Source organism: Mixophyes fleayi, chromosome 8, assembly GCF_038048845.1.
Source record: "Mixophyes fleayi isolate aMixFle1 chromosome 8, aMixFle1.hap1, whole genome shotgun sequence".
Classification (NCBI taxonomy): domain Eukaryota; kingdom Metazoa; phylum Chordata; class Amphibia; order Anura; family Limnodynastidae; genus Mixophyes; species Mixophyes fleayi.
In genome coordinates this window covers 10,012,009-10,030,816 of record NC_134409.1, presented here as the reverse complement: position 1 = coordinate 10,030,816, position 18,808 = coordinate 10,012,009, and the positions used below count along the sequence as shown (strand labels likewise).

Below are 18,808 nucleotides of genomic sequence, written 5' to 3'. Positions count from 1 at the left end.
CACAACCTGCCGTAGAAAAACAAACCTACCATTCTGTTGCAGTGAGATTAGCCATCTCCAAACGCCTTTATAGTATTAAGTACTTTTTATGTAACCCCTTCAGTGCCTTGTAGTACTGATCCCAGCTCTAACTCATCCAGGGGCAGGCTGGACAGGGGGGCATATGCCCCCTGGGCCGGTCCCATAGTAGCCAACCTTGGGCTGGGTCACTGGGCCACCTGCATTTTTTTCCATTAAAATAGGCTACTGAGTTAACTCTTGCTCCCGGGCTAAAATTTGCCAGCCCTCCCCTGCACTCATCATTATCCTCATCATCATACTGCACATCGAGATCCAGTCACTTCAGAGTTAACACAAATATCCATGTGTTTGATCTTTTACTAATAGGGGGATTATGATTATTACCGCGTTCAGTCTTGTGTGTTGTTCTTCTTCTTTTGGTTAAGTTTTGGGAGAAAATCCAGTGACCTCCAGAAAACATCTGCTGAGTCTTAAGTGACTATGTAGTTGGGCAGCATGGTGGCTAAGTGGTTAGCACTTCTGCCTTACAGCACTGGGATCATGAGTTCAATTCTCAACCATAGCCTTATCTGTGAGGAGTTTGTATGTCCTCCCTGTGTTTGCGTGGGTTTCCTCCGGGTGCTCCAGTTTCCTCCCACAAGCCGAAAACATACTAGTAGGTTAATTGGGTGCTAACAAATTGACCCTAGTCTGTGTGTCTGTCTGTGTGTTAGGGAATTTAGACTGTAAGCCCCAATGGGGCCTGGAGGGACTGATGTGAATGAGTTCTCTGTACAGCGCTGCGGAATTAGTGGCGCTATATAAATAAATGGTAGTAATAATAATAATACTTACTACTGTTAGGTGGCTTTGCACAATCTTAGTGTCTATAACCTACAGTTCACAATGCATTCTTTACTGTGCTGAATAATCCATTAGGTAACCTAGGCCCCAATGGGTACTGAGTGACCCAGATTACTCTAGCCTACTTCCTTGTGGGGGGTTTTGGGTTTTTTGACAAATGAAGTGGGAGAGGGGGCCCTAAACCAGTATCTTGGCTAAGGCCTATAGGGTCTCTGGCAATGGTTCATGGGGCAGTTCCCACAATGATGGACCAGATTTGAAAAATGTAAAAATTGTATGTAATGCTGGGGTGCTAAAAAGGAGTATTTGGGGCAATATTTGTCCCTTCTATTTCTTTCTTGCAGCCCTCGGCCACTTTGTGGGAATTTCAGTTGAATGTGGCCATATACCCTTTTAGACTGTTCTATACGGCATTGAGAATATTTGTTTTCAGCTGAACTAGTAGTTGTAATTATTTTTTATGGTGGTTTTATTTCGAGTTTGAAATATAGCTAATTGAACTTAAAAATGCAGTCCTTAAAATATGAGTGTTAAGATAAATATTTTAACTTCTAAATAAGTGAGGTGTATCTTCCCAACAGAGTGCAGGGGACCCTAAAAAAAATAAAAGACAACGTCCTTCACTAAGTTTTGCCTATTCAATATTCAGTATAAGATTACAGCCTATCAATTCTCTAGGAACCAATTACATCACTGAGGCCACATCCCTCAGCCAATTGGTTGGCTGCAATATAGATATTGATTCAGCCAACATTAGTGATAATTAGGCCCCTTCCTTTTGAGATAATGCTATTGCTGGGAGCTGATATTACATGCTTAGGGACACTGTTCCTTAAGAGTTTTGGATGTGCCAGTTTGAAGTCTATTTGAGAAGACATTTTAGACATTATTTGATCCTAGCACCGAAATGTAATATTAATTACATATGATATTTATCGGATTGTTTATTATATCAAACATTCTTGTTCACTCTCCCAGAATTTCTAGGAGACTTCTGAATTTTAAGTGGAAAAGCAGGCCACCCTTCAGTATCCTACCCACTTCCTAATGAAGTGGGTGGGACGGGGACTTAATGAAGTTATTTGCCGCAAATCTTGTCATCATGGTGCCGCCCCCGCTGAGCAATTGCGCAAATCACGGCACTGCGCAGCGAATTGCATCACCACTACCGCCAGTCCTTGCCGCTTGGACCTCATCTCTGGGATCTCACCAAGCAAGATGGAACAAAGTAAGCCAGTATGTAGCAAATTTTTATGATATTTAATACATCAGTCGTGATGTAGGATATACTACAGTGTTATTTTACTGTTGGTTTTATGTAAGAATAAAATTTGTGTTATTGATTTTGGATATTTTGCAGCTGAAACTTGTTTCCATTGAGTTTATTATTTTTGCATTTTTATACATGTAATTCATTTTTAACGAGATTTTTAAAAAATAGTAAAAACATTTTTTTTTAATCCTTAGACATTTCATATGGAGAGAATATAGCATTTTTTTTTTTTTAAAAAACTCTTTTTTTATTTAAAGAGGAAACAACAGGAAAAGATACAATCAACAGAATTGACATAAAAATATTAACATTCAAGATGTCTCCTCTATGTTTTATATTTTTATAGCGGTGGGAAGGGGGGAGGAAAAAGAAGGGGTGGGGGGTAGGAAGGCACACATTTTGATAACAGTATAGCTAATAAATAAATGAACAATCAAACTTGGAACATTGCTAGAAGAAGCTTAGCCACACACTTGTATATACTACCGAAAAGAAAAGTAGCATACAAACCCTTCTCAACAGTGGCGCACCATATCCAGCCCGGGGGGTCCGGAGGCGGCCCAAGAACTATACTCCATCTGCAGGAGAAGGAGCCATATTGGATAGGCAGCTACGGCTTTCTAGTAAATACCACGGGGCCCACACCCTATCGAATCTATGTGGTTTATCATGAAGGTAGCACGTTGTACTCTCCATGCTTGCGACGTGTCTTATGTAGGACCGTAGCTCCTGCATAGAGGGAGCTCTAGGGTCTTTAGAATATAGCATTTTTAAACTTTTCATATGTTATCGCTATCCTGCTGTGATGCTTGATAAATAGGCAAAAAACAGCAAATCATACTGTCATCAACGCTAGTAACCGCTTCTTATGGCTTCACCCTGTATGGGACATAGTCATAAGAAGATCTATCACTAGTGTGGAATAAGAACAAAGGAACATGTACATTATATATGTTATATAACTGCCGCAATTCACTTAATTTTTCGCATAAAAATATGTTTTACTAAGAGAGACTTAGGAAAACCGGAATGGCAGAAAGACACAGGAGAGTCAGGGATGGCAGAGACACACAGGAGAGACAGTGATGGCAGAGAGACACAGGAGAGTCAGGGATGGCAGAGAGACACAGGAGAGTCAGGGAGGGCAGAGAGACACAGGAGAGTCAGGGATGGCAGAGAGACACAGGAGAGTCAGGGAGGGCAGAGAGACACAGGAGAGTCAGGGATGGCAGAGAGACACAGGAGAGTCAGGGAGGGCAGAGAGACACAGGAGAGTCAGGGAGGGCAGAGAGACACAGGAGAGTCAGGGAGGGCAGAGAGACACAGGAGAGTCAGGGAGGGCAGAGAGACACAGGAGAGTCAGGGAGGGCAGAGAGACACAGGAGAGTCAGGGAGGGCAGAGAGACACAGGAGAGTTAGGGAGGGCAGAGAGACACAGGAGAGTCAGGGATGGCAGAGAGACACAGGAGAGTCAGGGATGGCAGAGAGAGACACAGGAGAGTCAGGGATGGCAGAAAGACACAGGCGAGAGAGAGATGGCAGAGAGACACAGGAGAGTCAGGGATGGCAGAGAGACACAGGAGAGTCAGGGAGGGCAGAGAGACACAGGAGAGTCAGGGAGGGCAGAGAGACACAGGAGAGTCAGGGAGGGCAGAGAGACACAGGAGAGTCAGGGAGGGCAGAAAGACACAGGAGAGTCAGGGAGGGCAGAGAGACACAGGAGAGTCAGGGAGGGCAGAGAGACACAAGATAGTCAGGGATGTCAGAGAGACACAGGAGAGTCAGGGATGTCAGAGAGACACAGGAGTCAGGCATAGCAGAGAGACACAGGAGAGTCAGGCATGGCAGAGAGACACAGGAGAGTCAGGGATGGCAGAGAGACACGGGAGAGTCAGGGATGGCAGAGAGACGCGGGAGAGTCAGGGATGGCAGAGAGACGCGGGAGAGTCAGGGATAGCAGAGAGACACAGGAGAGTCAGGTATGGCAGAGAGACACAGGAAGGTCAGGGATGGCAGAGAGACAAAGGAGTGTCAGGGGGTACAGAGAAACGGGAGAGTCAGGGATGGCAGAGACAGGAGAGTCAGGGAGGGCAGAGAGACACATGAGAGTCAGGGATGGCAGAGAGACACAGGAGAGTCAGCGATGGCAGAGAGACACAGGAGAGACAGGGATGGCAGAGAGACTTAGCAGAGACAGGGATGGCAGAGACACACGGGAGAGTCAGGAGTCAGAGAGACAGAGATGGCAGAGAGACAAGGGAGAGTCAGGGATGGCAGAGAGACACAGGAGAGTCAGGAGGCAGAGAGACATGGGAGAGTCAGGGATGGCAGAGAGACACGGGAGAGTCAGGAGGCAGAGAGACAGGGGAGACTGGGATGGTAGAGAGAAACAGGAGAGTCGGGGATGGCAGAGAGACACAGGAGAGACAGTGATGGCAGAGAGACTTAGCAGAGACAGGGATGGCAGAGACACACGGGAGAGTCAGGAGTCAGAGAGACAGAGGAGAGACAGAGATGGCAGAGAGACAAGGGAGAGTCAGGGATGGCAGAGAGACACAGGAGAGTCAGGAGGCAGAGAGACATGGGAGACAGGGATGGCAGAGAGAAACAGGAGAGTCGGGGATGGCAGAGAGAAACAGGAGAGACAGGGATGGCAGAGAGAAACAGGAGAGACAGGGATGGCAGAGAGACTTAGCAGAGACAGGGATGGCAGAGACACACGGGAGAGTCAGGAGTCAGAGAGACAGAGGAGAGACAGAGATGGCAGAGAGACAAGGGAGAGTCAGGGATGGCAGAGAGACACAGGAGAGTCAGGAGGCAGAGAGACATGGGAGACAGGGATGGCAGAGAGATACAGGAGAGACAGGAATAGCAGGTAAGACAGGATGGCAGAGAGACACAAGTAATACGGGATGGCAGAGAGAGAGAGAGACAGGTAAGACGGGATGGCAGAGAAAGAGACACAGGGAAGAAGGGATGGCAGAGAGACACAAATAAGATGGAATGGCAGAGAGAGAGATACACAGGAGAGACAGGGATGGCAGAGAGAGAGATACACAGTTGAGACAGGGATGGCAGAGAGAGACAATAAGATGGGATACAAGTAAGACGGGACGGCAGAGAGAGAGACACAAAGGAGAGTCAGGGATGGCAGAGACCGAGTGGCATAAGAGTGTGGAATGGGACAGTGGGTGTAAGTGAGGATGGGGATGGATGTCAGAGTAACACAACTAGGTGAAAGGACAAGCAACGCCTCGAAAGTAAACTAGTCGCTCAAACAGGCTTAAGAACAGGTTTGTAGAACAATATAATGTATACATTGCACTATTACAATCGTTTCCATATGTACACTAGTAGGTGTAAACGTGATAACCCCTTCCCTATTACATCATCCTTCTTTAAATACATTTACATATAAAGATAAGACAATGATGTCATAGAATGGGCGGAAATTCTTAGCTCTCACACTTTCTTCCTCTGATCTGCAAACTGCCTTCAAATGTTTGCAATACGGAGATAAGCAACCTACACCTGTCTTACTGCTGTGGAACTACAAGTACAGCACGACCAGAATTTTGGTTCCGCAGCAGCTGGAGATGCCCAGGATGTCGGTTTTTGAACAATTCTCGCCCCGCACTTCTTTTTTGAGTTATATTACGGTCTAGTCGCTTTAAGTTTCACTATTAAAAACATAAAATATTTACAAGACTTTAAACATTAAAAAAATGCTTTATTCAAAGCAATTTTAAATGACGTCTTTCTAAAATATAGGTGATAGTTGTTATATAGTCTTACCCATGCAAAGGCTAATGCTAATCAGCACTACAGATTTAATAAATGATACTTTTACATCAAATAGTTTTTTTTGTTTTAATTATCATTCATTCAAAGCTTTATATATATATATATATATATATATATATATATATATATATATATATATACACACATACATACACAGAATATGTTGCCTTCACAATCTATCTAGCAGTGGTAGGGTTAACCGTTGCGATAAGTAACTATCAGATTCTCTATGTGTTTTTCCTTTTTCTTTGCTGTATTCAGTCTCACGAACAATATACATCACATTGCTCCGTGTGACATAATAACTAGTTCTCTTTCCCAGTGACACTGAAAATATAGCATTTAAAACCAGTGCTACTTGTATTTCTACCTAAAGCAGCAATTTAGTGCAATATAATATAGGAAATAGAAAAGACAGCTACATAGTACACACACGCACAAAACACACAGGCATAAGAGCTTGTCTTACAGATACATGCCTTGGAGCCATGGAAGTTACAATGTGTCACAGGGGTCTATATATTAACATGAGGTGATACGGGAATAAGTGGTGATAAATAAAATCACAATTCATGAATAAAATATCGGGGCAGTTGGCCGATAAACAGCTACGTTGGCGATACTGTCTCAGTGTAGTAAAATCGCCACAACTTCGTTCAGTAGTAAGCAATGGAATGCGTAGGGTAAGAAAGGGTTCGGGATGTTGTTGGGGGAAAAGAATTTGGCAAGTTGACCGTACAGAGGTGGAGAGAGAGCTGGGCACTGCATTGGCAGGGGAAGAGGGGCATTGGGGAAAATAAGGGGATCATGTTTAGGTAAAAACAAACAAAAACAAATTTCCTTCTTGGATGGAGTAATATCTTTGCCAATATGTATATAAAACTATGTTTTGAGATTAAATGTGTGTTTGGGGGGTCTAAGCATGAAATGGTCTTCTCTAATCTAGATAACACACATTGGGCTGTAAACATAGAGCACTGCATTGTGGGAAGTAATATTGTCGCTTGGTCAAGAAATGACTTAATATGAAGTCTTAAAGTGGGGTCCAAAGAAAATATTATGAACAGAACACCATCACAAAGGTTCTTTTTAAAAACATCAACAAGCAGAAAGTGTCTCTTGTCTGTCTATTGTCTGTTCAAAGCCTCTCGCATTACAATCTTACACATTATGTGGTAACTGGCTGTTTCGACAAAACATATCTTAATTCAGATGTTGGCAAATATTTTTTTTCTTGTCTTAAACCCTTATTTAGTAAACACTGCTCTCCAACCACCCTTGTCTTCCAACAGGGCAGCAAGGTAGGTTGCACATAACCACAATTACAGGAATACTCTAAACTGCTCCACAGAACATTCACCAGGGGCCGGATTCATTAAGGATCTTAACTTAAGAAACTTTTTATTTAAGTCTCCTGGACAAAACCATGTTACAATGCAAGGGGTGCAAATTAGTGTTCTGTTTTGCACATAAGTTAAATACTGACTGTTTTTTCATGTAGCACACAAATACTTGATAGCTTATTTGTACACTGAAATTTAAAGTTGATATTTGTGTGCTACATGAAAAAACAGTCAGTATTTAACTTATGTGCAAAACAGAATACTAATTTGCACCCCTTGCATTGTAACATGGTTTTGTCCAGGCGATTGAAATAAAACGTTTCTTAAGTTAAGATCCTTAATGAATCAGGCCCCAGATTTTCATAGAATTTTGTATAATGCCCAAAAATAACCCCAGCAACAAGTCTAGGGTTTACTTTATAAAAAGGGAAAATTAAGACAAATGTCTTAATTTGTCTTAATTTTCCCTTTTTATAAAGTAAGACAAATGTCTCAGGCTATACATTTAGGGACACTGTAAAATAAATGTGGAGAAAAAAATAAATAAGTTCTTGCTACAAAAGTGTAAATGACACATCTGTAACAGAAATGTTTACGGTGATTTATGTAGGGTGATGAGAAAACCACAATATTCAGACGCAGGTGCAATGAATCAACGCACCACTGTTTACGTCAATAATATATAGAAAAACCCAAAACAAATATTTACAGAACAAGCCACAGATCCCTCTGATGAGCTCTTCATTCACAAGCTATGCTTTTGATGATCATCCAGATGCTGATATGTAAAACAAGGTTACTCCCCTGTCTCAGAGGTGCTTTATCTCCCAGGAAGCACTCAGGAATCGTTCTGGCAATCAACGCCATTGTTTGTTTGGCCTCTGGGTAATCAGCCATTTTACAAGTCTCTGCAAGTTCAGTGACATCTCTATCTCCACACCTCACCCGCTTACACTTGTAGCTACCTGTAAGGTGAGGATTTTTTTGGGCTGGACTGTCCCCTTTATTACAGACCCCAAATCCATAGCAAGATGAACTTCTTTTTATGCTTTGGACCCTCTATGCTTTTAGAGGACTGCGAAATCTGGGGTGTCCAAACGGTGAAGTACGGAAGACTAGCTTGGAGTCAGTGGTCCATAAATGGCTATCACCTTTTTTTTTATTGATATGTTGTTAACTGAGTAAAGTACTTTACTATTATTATTAATTTTTATTTATAGGGTGCCACAAAGTGTCCGTAGCACCGTACAGAGACAAACGATAGGACAGTACAAGGTAAAACAGCATGTGCAGATAACAATAAGCACTATAACTCAGGAAGCTCAAAGTAAAGCTAAAGAGACAGGCTGAAAGGTTCAGGGTGAGGGATATTTAGCACAAGATGGAAACCTGCGCCCAAGTGAGTTGGCGCGGCTGTCAGGTAAGAGCCACTGAGAGGTGCAGAGAAAAACGAGAGGAGACAGAGGGCAGAAGGGCTGAGTAGCTGGAGAGCAAAATTAAAAGTGGTGGAAACAGGTGGAGAGAGGGCCTGCTTAAAGGAGCTTACAATCTAAAGGGAGGGTACAATAGTGTATCTACTGCTGGAGCAGCCCAGAGGGGGTGGGACGATGAGGAGGCTTGTTGTGTCCATCCATGAAGCCCCCTTTTGTCTTTCAGTTCCACAACAAATTAGCCAAATTTAGCTCTGGGGCCCTGTGTTACCTGGTTGACTACAGTATATGAAAATTACATTTAGCAATACGGGGAGATCTTATAAGAAAATTCAGCATTTATCCGATAGCTCCTGCCCATCCTGCAGTCACCATGACGTAATTATTACTCATACCATCGCATCACGACTATGTATATATAAAGTTAAGCTCCCACAAGGTATTTATCCACCTAAAATCTTACACATGGATGGGACATTCCCTTTGATAAATGCAAATAAGCATCTCATTATCAAGGTATGCTTGCTTAATATAACATGTATTTCAAGAAGACAAATGTTAATCTATAACTACAGCTTAACCGTGGATGGAATTAGCGCAAATTGCTGAAAAGGTTAATGCTGCTTATGATAGAAAGCTGTCAGAACACACAGTGCATCGCAGCTTACTGCATATTGCGCTGCGCAGCCGCAGACTGGTCATGCTGACCCCTGTTCACCGCTGTAAGCGCCAACTCTAGTCTGGGCATGTGAATGCCAGATCTGTACCATGGAGCAGATAAAAAAGGGTGGCTTGGTCAGCTGAATCACGTTTTCTTTTACATCATGTGGATGGACGGGTGCGCATGCGTTGTTTACCTGGAGAAGAGATGGCACCAGGATGCACTTTGGGAAGAAGGCAAGCAGGTGGAGGCAGTGTGATGCTCTGGGCAATGTTCTGATGGGAAACCTTGGGTCCTGGCTTTCAAATGGATGTGTAACGGAACTGAGGTGTTTAGGATTCATGGTGTTAACCTAGATTGGTGCTGGCTGACCAGAACCACCGCAAGGTGGGATGGGCTTAGCTGCAGAGAACTCGCAGGTCGCGGTTCCCTGGCCTGCCACTAGGTGTAACACACACACACTACTGGACACAATAGTGAAGTCAAAGACGTGCAATTTAGAAGGCAGGTGGAGAGTCAGAGCAAGTTTAAATAGTATTTCAATTCCCCACCTCCTGGCTTGCGATCACATGATGTCGATACCCGTAAGTGTTGGCCAGCACGCTGTTGGAGGACAGACAGCGCTGGAACGGAGAAACGGGGAACAAGGGTATATATATATATCTATATCTATAATATAAATGTCTAGTGGCGTGTGTTAGTCTGTCTGTGTGTGTGGAAAAAATAAAACCAAGCTGCAGCGCCACCTGCTGGGCGGAGTTATACACTGACCTACTAAATTCTTAGTGTGTGTGGAAAAAAAAATTCAGAAAGGGCTGAAATTTGGTATACTAAGATGTTTTTAATTTGTTACTTTAAGTTGTTAATTGTTAAAAGTGTTTATAAAGATTTTAAAAAAATATATATATTTCTTGAAGGAGAAGTGACAGTTGGGAGTGGTTGGTGGTTGCCGGGGGTGACAGTGGGGAGTGGTTGGTGGTTGAGGCCTGGGCTATGGCCCAAATGCATGACAAGAACCTTTTTAACACCTTAAGTAGCTTGATTTGACTAGAATGCATGAGTATCATGCACGGGTTAACATATATATATATATATATATATATATATATATATATATATATACACACACACATACATACACACACACACACACACACACACACATCTATTTCTCCACTATTTTGTTTCTAACCTTTGCATCGCTCTGTTCAGCATGCAAAGTGCAGATACGACATAGAGGGACATTGATGGGGAGTATGTAAAGCACCCGGCAGATCTGATCCTGTGCATGTAAATGCTCCCCGCAGACACAAAACAAACATCCTATTCACTGCCTCTGTGTTTAACTCCTTCTGACTTCAGGAAGTTGAAGCCTTTTCTTTATAACTCTTGTGCAGTGGATACAAGAGGGACAGATCCCAAGACCCTCGGTGTGCAGAGTGAATGGAGCACAATATAGAGGGTTTCTCAGCATTTCAACGTCAGCACAAAGCTCTCATTAATACCCCATGTACTAAACACTGTGGGGAACATTTATTAGGGAGACATTGGAGGTAATTTATAATGTGCACCATGGTTTTGTTTTGCACTACTGAGCCTTTCTGGAACCCCCAGCACACTTCAAGTTACACACTTAGGATGAGATTTATCAAACATTCTAAAAAGGAAAAGTGTAGGTGTTGCCCATAGCGACCATTCAGGTTCTAGCTCTCATTTTCTTTTAATGTACTAGGTAAATGATAGCTAGAATCTGATTGGTTGCTATGGGCAACACACTCCACTACTACTTTAGAATAAGTTTCATTAAATAAATCATCCACTCATGTGAGGGGAATTTGGGATAGTCTTTCTTACTTGTGGTATTTGATATTTTTGTGCGTTTAAAGGTTTTTTTCAAGTTTGTAAATTCCATGCTCCTAAAAATGTACCTTCTCTGTCTCTTTATCTTAGGTCAGTGATCTTTCTCAAAAAACAAATTCTCGCTTTTGCAGAGCAGTAAAGCCCTGTGGCCAAATTTGCTCTTGTTCCTTTGGGAATCCCCGATTATGACATCTGCTGAGATCAGCTCTGCCAGAACAATAACAATAGCTCTCCATTTTAGAAAAGACCTAATAATGTCATTAAAAAGACTTACACATGTAAGGTCTGGTGTGCAGAGAACAACAGACTACCTCCAGAGCTTTCACACTGCTTCTGACAAGTTCCTGTGTGTTTTGCATCGTTCGCCTTCTCAGATCGCATTTGCCATTCCAATTTGAATATTACCGACCATGTTTAAAGTTTGCGTACATCCGCAGTTTTTTTTAACACTAGTGTTTTTTTTTTAAATAAAATAAGAAACAAAATAATAATTTATCAAAATAATACTTTTAACTAATAGAAAATAATTTTAACTTTTTTTAAAAAATTCAAGTCGATTGTATTCAAACCGGCTCGATCACTGGTCAAACCAGTTCTAATATGTTTGAACCTTTTTGACTGTCTCGATTTTTTTTAACCGGTCATAAAATGTAAAAATTCTGACGAATTTTAAAATTTTCAAACCAACTCGCTCAAGTGGTTCAAGAACCGAACCATGACCAGTTCAAGCACCTCTATCAATCAGCGCAGATTAAAACACTCACAAGGATACACCAGCCAATCAGTGCACTAGGACATTAAAAGGAATAGACAGACTTGTTGCCAATCAGAGCATTTGATTATTCACAAACAAAGTAAAAGATTCCACGGTTAAGTGCAATAGAAACAGCAACATCCAACTTGTTTTAACAACCGACATATCTGTGACTCATTTATGTAAAAACAAGACGTGGGAAAGAGGTGAGCCTCATTCTTATATCTGTTTTGCCTACACTTCCATTTCATTGTAGAATACTTTTAAAATGAGTAATGTGACTGACAAGAGCAGGATCTTTTGTTTAAAGTACAAACAAAATTGGGTGATTAAAAAGGGTGCTCCTCACTTTAGATAAAACACCAAAAGCCTTCTTAAAAATACCTTCCAAATTCCAAATATTTTCTACGCAGTCGTGGGCACCCACGAGTTTGGGAGTGTGGTTGCAACTGTATGAGTCCAGACCACTTGTATCCGCCTTACCTCGGTCTCAGTGCAGGGGTGGGGAGTTGGAGGCACACGGCCAATCATGGAACAATCAGAGACAGTCAGGCAGCCAATCAGAATGAACGAGAGTCAAAGACGGAAGACGGAGGGCTGGGACATGAGATTGAGAATTATGTACGCCGCTTTCATGACCTTTTCACGCCCCCTCTGCGGACACATAGGATATTGTACTATTTTGCATTTTCCTCATCTTGGGAAATTTCCTGTGGTTGTCTATGAATGCAGTAGGTGATTTCATAGACATTACAATGCAAAGGAATTGTCTGACTGAAAGATCAAAGAGCAACATATTCACAGGTGAGTTCCATTGTTTGAGCTGTATCTTTAAAATACCTGTCTGCCTCTCACAGCCTTTATTAATAATGTGTTCTAAAGAATAGCAGATTACCAGGGTACAGAGGACTTTATACTATATGATCCTTATCCACAGAACTAAAGAAAAAAATGAGCCAAGGGTATATAGGATTTTAAATCACACAGAAATTAAACTGGACATCACTGCAAGGGGAAAAAAACACTTTAAACAATTTCGGAAACAAACTTGGAAAGCCTGGATGTCGTGCAGGAAAATTGCATTGTGCCATTGCCAATTTAGGACTAGCGATGTAATTTCGAACAGATTAGGGGAAAATTGAGGCACGCCGAGACCCAACAGAGCTCTATAAAAGGCTTCAGAACTAATATTTTGGAATACAATACAACATGTTACTTTCTGGAATATTTTGTCCCCTACCAGAAATTTCTATGAAAATACCTCCTAAAGTGCGAGTTCAAAACATCTTGACCGGCAGTTAACGGCTTTATGGAAACGTTTTCCATTTTAAATGCTCAAAATATAAGTTGTACTGTATAGTAAATCATAGCGTGACTGTTTCACTCCAGATCACAGCTTGATCTACACACAAGTCAAATGTTCATCTGCCCACATTATATATTTACTGCTACAATTTATCATTCCAAATCGGTTTAAAAGTAAAAATATGAGAAATAGTGGTTTAATAATATACCAGATAGGCCAATCAATGTCTCTTATTGCCACGTTTTACCCAAAAAACTGAGCGATACTCAGTGTGATGCCGGTAGACGCGCAATATTTTAGTCGGCGAAAAGGAATCAGCATGTTAGTAAAATTTAGGGGATAGTGCAGTTTGAAGAACTGTGAGCTTATATAGGGGTGGAAAAAACCTGCAATGTAAAAAAAATCTGATAATTAGAATGTAAAAATATGTTTATAACCCACCAAGAATGAGGACTCCTACTGCTTCATTATTCACTCAAGGGTGTTTATTTTTCCACAGGCACATTTCGAGGCGTACGCACCCTTCCCGGTCCTTGGAACTGTCTCTAGGAAAATCAATCTGCTCCTAGCTTTGCGGATTTGTAGATATACGGCTGAAAATGCGCTTGATGGAGAGCGAAGCATCACTTCCAAACTCAACCTACTTACACCTTAGGACCACCCAGGGGCTCAACACCGCTCTGCTGGGCCCCAAAGCAAAATTTGGGGCTGGGCCTGATCCACCCTCCAGAAGCCCCTTACTCTGCTCTTTTGGGAACGCTCATACTCGGAAAAGCAGAGTGAGGACCCCGTAGACCCCCCCTTGATCCTCCTGCAGTGACGGTGGTCACCTTTGTGTGTTGCAAAGTTTTTATTACACGGGATGAACATCTAGAAACATGCGTTTTGGAAGGCGTCAAACATGGTCCATTCAAAGTACAGTATGAGATCCGATGTCCACCACCTCAGGAGGAGCAGCAACCCCCCCTAAATGAGCTTTCTCCGCCCCTTCATCTCATTTAAATAATCTCATTCCAGAAAACCAGATCTTATTTGTTTGCGCAAAAGTAGACACACATCCTGGGATAGTGATAACTGAACAAGTGCAGCGCGTGATCCTTGTTAAATATACTCTCTATGCAAAGAGTTGGGGGAGCTATCACTGGAGGGGTGTATAAAAACTGCAGTTTGGGACCCCCGCTCCACTTTAGTTAGTGCCCCTCACATCATGTCCAATCAGGTGCTACATTCACATTATCACAGACCCTGCAAATTTGATAATTCAGCCCAGTCCCCTTCACAGCTCGGACAGTTCTCTCTCTACCAGGGGTAGCCCATCAATTCACTAGGAACCAGAACCTTTGGAGTACCCAGCCTCAGAAGCATCAGTCACCCCAGAGTGACGTCACCAGTTCCAATCATATAGATACTGTAGGCTGTATACTGCTTCAGCCACAAAATGGATTGCTGTATATTTCATTAAAACATTAAAAAAATTATTTGATTAAGAAATGGAACTTTGTGCATCAATAAGTCTCAGAAAGATCTCGGGTCATATAAAGGTTTGAATGTGTCAGGAATGTGGTAGGGTAGTTATTTCCACGCTCTGCCTGGCACTGTTTTGTAAATATGCCCCTATCGGCATTCTATTGGAACTCATCCTGCCAGAGTTGCATGGCACCATTGTTCTAACCTTTAATAAAGTACGTGTTTATACTATATTTGTTGCCTCTCTAGAACAACAAGCAGTTGTCTTATAACGTTTACATAAAAATAAAATTGTTCCATTACCAACTGTTTTGCTTTTGTTGGGCCCATTGTAATGAATATACCGGTATAATATACCACTGTCGTTCACGTGTTTAGAATCCCATCAGGCGACACCGTGGTGTCTAAAAGGAGTCACACTATAAACATTAAAGGGGTTCGTAGGCAAGTACCTGTATACAGGACCCAGATCATTCTATTACTTTGGGAGGATTGAAAACATTATTCTTTAAACATTTACGCCTTAAATTATCAAACATTTCCTCTACGTCTTTAAACATTAACCATTTGCACTGTTACATCATTTGCTTAAGGAAAATATGATAAGAGTTCTTTTCGTGAATGCAATTGCCTGGAAAGGTGCTCTCTATGCACTGTACTCTCTCCCGGTCTCACCCACAGCCGGAGAACTATACAGACATACCTCCCAACATTTGAGGCTAGGGCAGAAGGCAATATGAAATTAGAATACTTTGACAAGTTCTAAGTAAATGTAGTACCCATTGTATCTGTAAACACTCACACGCATACAGTATATGTACATATATAATTATTAGTCCCTTATTTATATTTCCTTTGTTTATTAAATAGAGAAAACTCTTAAGAGTGAAAGTTTGGTTATGTGAGGTTTGTAAACTGTGCAATGTATCAAAGGCAACATCATGCTGCATGATTAAAAACCATTTGTCAAGTGACCTAATACAAAAACATAAAATGGATCAAATCTACCATAAGCCAAAGCACATTAAAAAGGGGAAGTAGTTTAGACCTGGTTCTAATAGGTAATTAGTATATTTCCTTAGCTGTTCCTCATCTTTCACCATCCTGAGATGACCATAGAAGGACAGTGGTGGTACTTGCCCCCGTGGTTTGCAGGACAAGCATAGGTTGAATACAATAATGGCATGTTCACATACGTGTGACACAATCAGAGGTAGGCACATCCGCAGATACGGCCTCTTGGGAGAAGAACCGTTTCAGGTATTAGAGATCTACTGCAATGATGATCACAGGGGCAGACCTAGATTTTTTGTTAGGGGGAGGGGGGGGGGTCAATTCTGTGACCAAAACTCTTTTAGGCACTATATTCTTGTCCTTTAAAGCCCTTCTCTCTTTTCCATTATCCTGTCTCTGCAAACTCCAACTGTGAAGTCCTGAGTTCTATTCCTGACCATGGCTTTATCTGTGAGGAGTTTGTATGTTCTCCCCGTGTTTGCGTGGGTTTCCTCCGGGTGCTCCAGTTTTCTCCCACACTCCAAAACTTACTAGTAGGTTAATTGGCTCCTATCAAATTGACCCTATTCTGTGTGTGTGTGTGTGTGTGTATTAGGAGATTTAGACTGTAAGCTCCAATGGGGCAGAGACTGATGTGACTGAGTTCTCTGTACAGCGATGCGGAATTAGTGGCGCTATATGAATACCTGATGATGATGACGCAGCCCCAGCATTCCAACTAGAACTGTAAGCCATACAGCTCTGCAAAGAACCCGACACCCGGCTCCTAGGCTGCCCTGCTCACTACTCTTACAGTCTCAGTGGGTAATGCTGAAAGGGGATCCAGCACAGTCCCCATGGCAAGCCCCAGGGGTGGGTCTCAATTGGGCTGACTACTGGGGCCGCTATCTACTAAATTGCAGTCTGTCAAAGGGGCGCTACAGATAAAAAGACCCCAATGCATATATACCATAAGACGTAGAGTCATTTCACAGATTCATCAATCAAGCAGATGTAGGAATTCTGTGTTTATATATATATATATATATATATATATATATATATATATATATATATATGTGTGTTAACACATTCATGCATGAACGTGTGATTAGGTTATTGTACATACCCACATTCTACATCACATTGTCAGATGTGCATTACTCATAATGTGAGAATGTTTGTTCATTTATTTATATTTTCAACACATGTTTATGCACGGGTGAAAGGACTGTTGTTTTTAAACATGAGTGTTGTTTTAAATGTTGGACAATCATTCAGGGGGGAGCAGTAAATTTGATACATGGTCCACGAATTGTGCGTCTGGGACACTGATAAGTGCTCCCCAATGTGTATAATAAGCGTGAGAGTAATTAGGCTATAATTCCGAGCGGTGTCTTATGTTGAAGTCCTTGCTGGTGTGATGATTGTCTTGCAGCTGCCAGCTCTTCTCTCCAAGCTTATCGGCTTTCCAATATTTTGTACATTCCTCATCCAAAATATGATAGTTTGGCTAGATTTACTGATAACTTCATACCGCTTACAATTACAAGCAACACGTGCAAATTCATGGCCTTCCCATACCAAATCCTTTAATTCATTTACTTAACGGCCCCGATACACTTTGGAGCTCTTTTAATGCCCTCCTACAACTTTAATTAATTACACTTGAGGGTTTTCCTGTAGCTTTTTTTTTAGTTAAGGTCAGTTTACGAAGTGCGTTGGATCAGCACCCTAAAATGACTTGGTTTTGCACTGATGTGTACACTACACCACAAACAAACAACACGCTCAGAATACTAGTGTAACAGCGAAGTGAATATTAATGTTAAAGTGGAGATAAAATTGTAGCGCAGACAACTGATCAGTAGTTACACATTACATATGTAGTTAAAATGAAATGTTGCAATTTTTCTGCGAAGAATTGAATCCCTTAGGATAAAATGTACCACATGTACGAATCCGCGATTTCTCATGATGCAATAGCGTCATGTCGCAGTTACCCCCAAGTGGCAGAAAATTAATGTTGTCAATTGCCCTACCACTTCATTCATTGATTTATTGCCTAAAGTTTGTGCTACAGTTTTATTATCATCAGTCTTCTAGTTCTTTTGCAATACTTTTGTGATAATTTAATACCACTATGCTGCTTTTGAAATCTCTTAACTACATAAACCAGTGAACAAGGACATTTCAATAAACACAGAAGTCGGTATTACATGTCAAGCATTCACTGATACATTTATTTCCCACTGAGTGATGCCAAAAATATATTTCCACAAATCAAAGAATTGCAAACATTACACAAGTGACATTTGAAACAATTTACTTGAGGATCTGAAAGGATCGCGCAAATATTTAGACCAAGTCAGGCTGAACCAGCAAGTCTTGTCTAGTCACTCTGCCTCTCAACTTTTCTAATCCAGATACAATAATCTGTAGTGTATAACCATAACCTGAATTTGTTTTGATAAATCCATAATACTCTCATGAATTGGGAAATTGGGAAACTATCACACAGATGGTGTGGGTGGGCACTATCGTATTGTAAAAGTGAGTTCATATTGGTAGATTTGGAATATTAAGGTTATATTCTTACTGCTAAACGCCACAACGCAAACATCAAGAAACACCAAAGAATTTTTTTTCAGTCTGTAAGATTAAATATAATCTGGGGTGAAAGAATTTGTCAAGCACAGCCCAAATAACGTTACAGGGTATAAAAATGTCGTCAACATATTGTAGCCATATAAATACATGGCCAAGGTACATCCAGGGCTGCCAAGAGGAATTCAGGGCCCCGGTACTACAACTTCATGGGGTCCCCCCTTATAGTTGAGCATGGCAAAAAAATTTGAACCGCCACAACAGTTGAAGTGCGTGTGGTCATACAATTGGGGCGTGGCTATGCATCATTGGGCGTGGCTAGTAGGCAAAAAGTGCTAGGCCACCCTCCTACAGAAAAAAAACCTGCAATGTTGTGTACACCATTGACACAAGGGTACAGTGTCCGCTTGCCGAACCGTGACATATGTCCCAGCACTCCTGACTTT

General features: G+C 41.6%; 1 protein-coding gene across 2 annotated transcripts in view; it reads right to left on the bottom strand.

Moving 5' to 3' along the window:
- Positions 1 to 18,808, bottom strand: part of PDE4B (phosphodiesterase 4B) — a 267,467-nt gene that overhangs the window by 116,794 nt on the left and 131,865 nt on the right. The gene's annotated exons all lie outside the window — the stretch shown is intronic.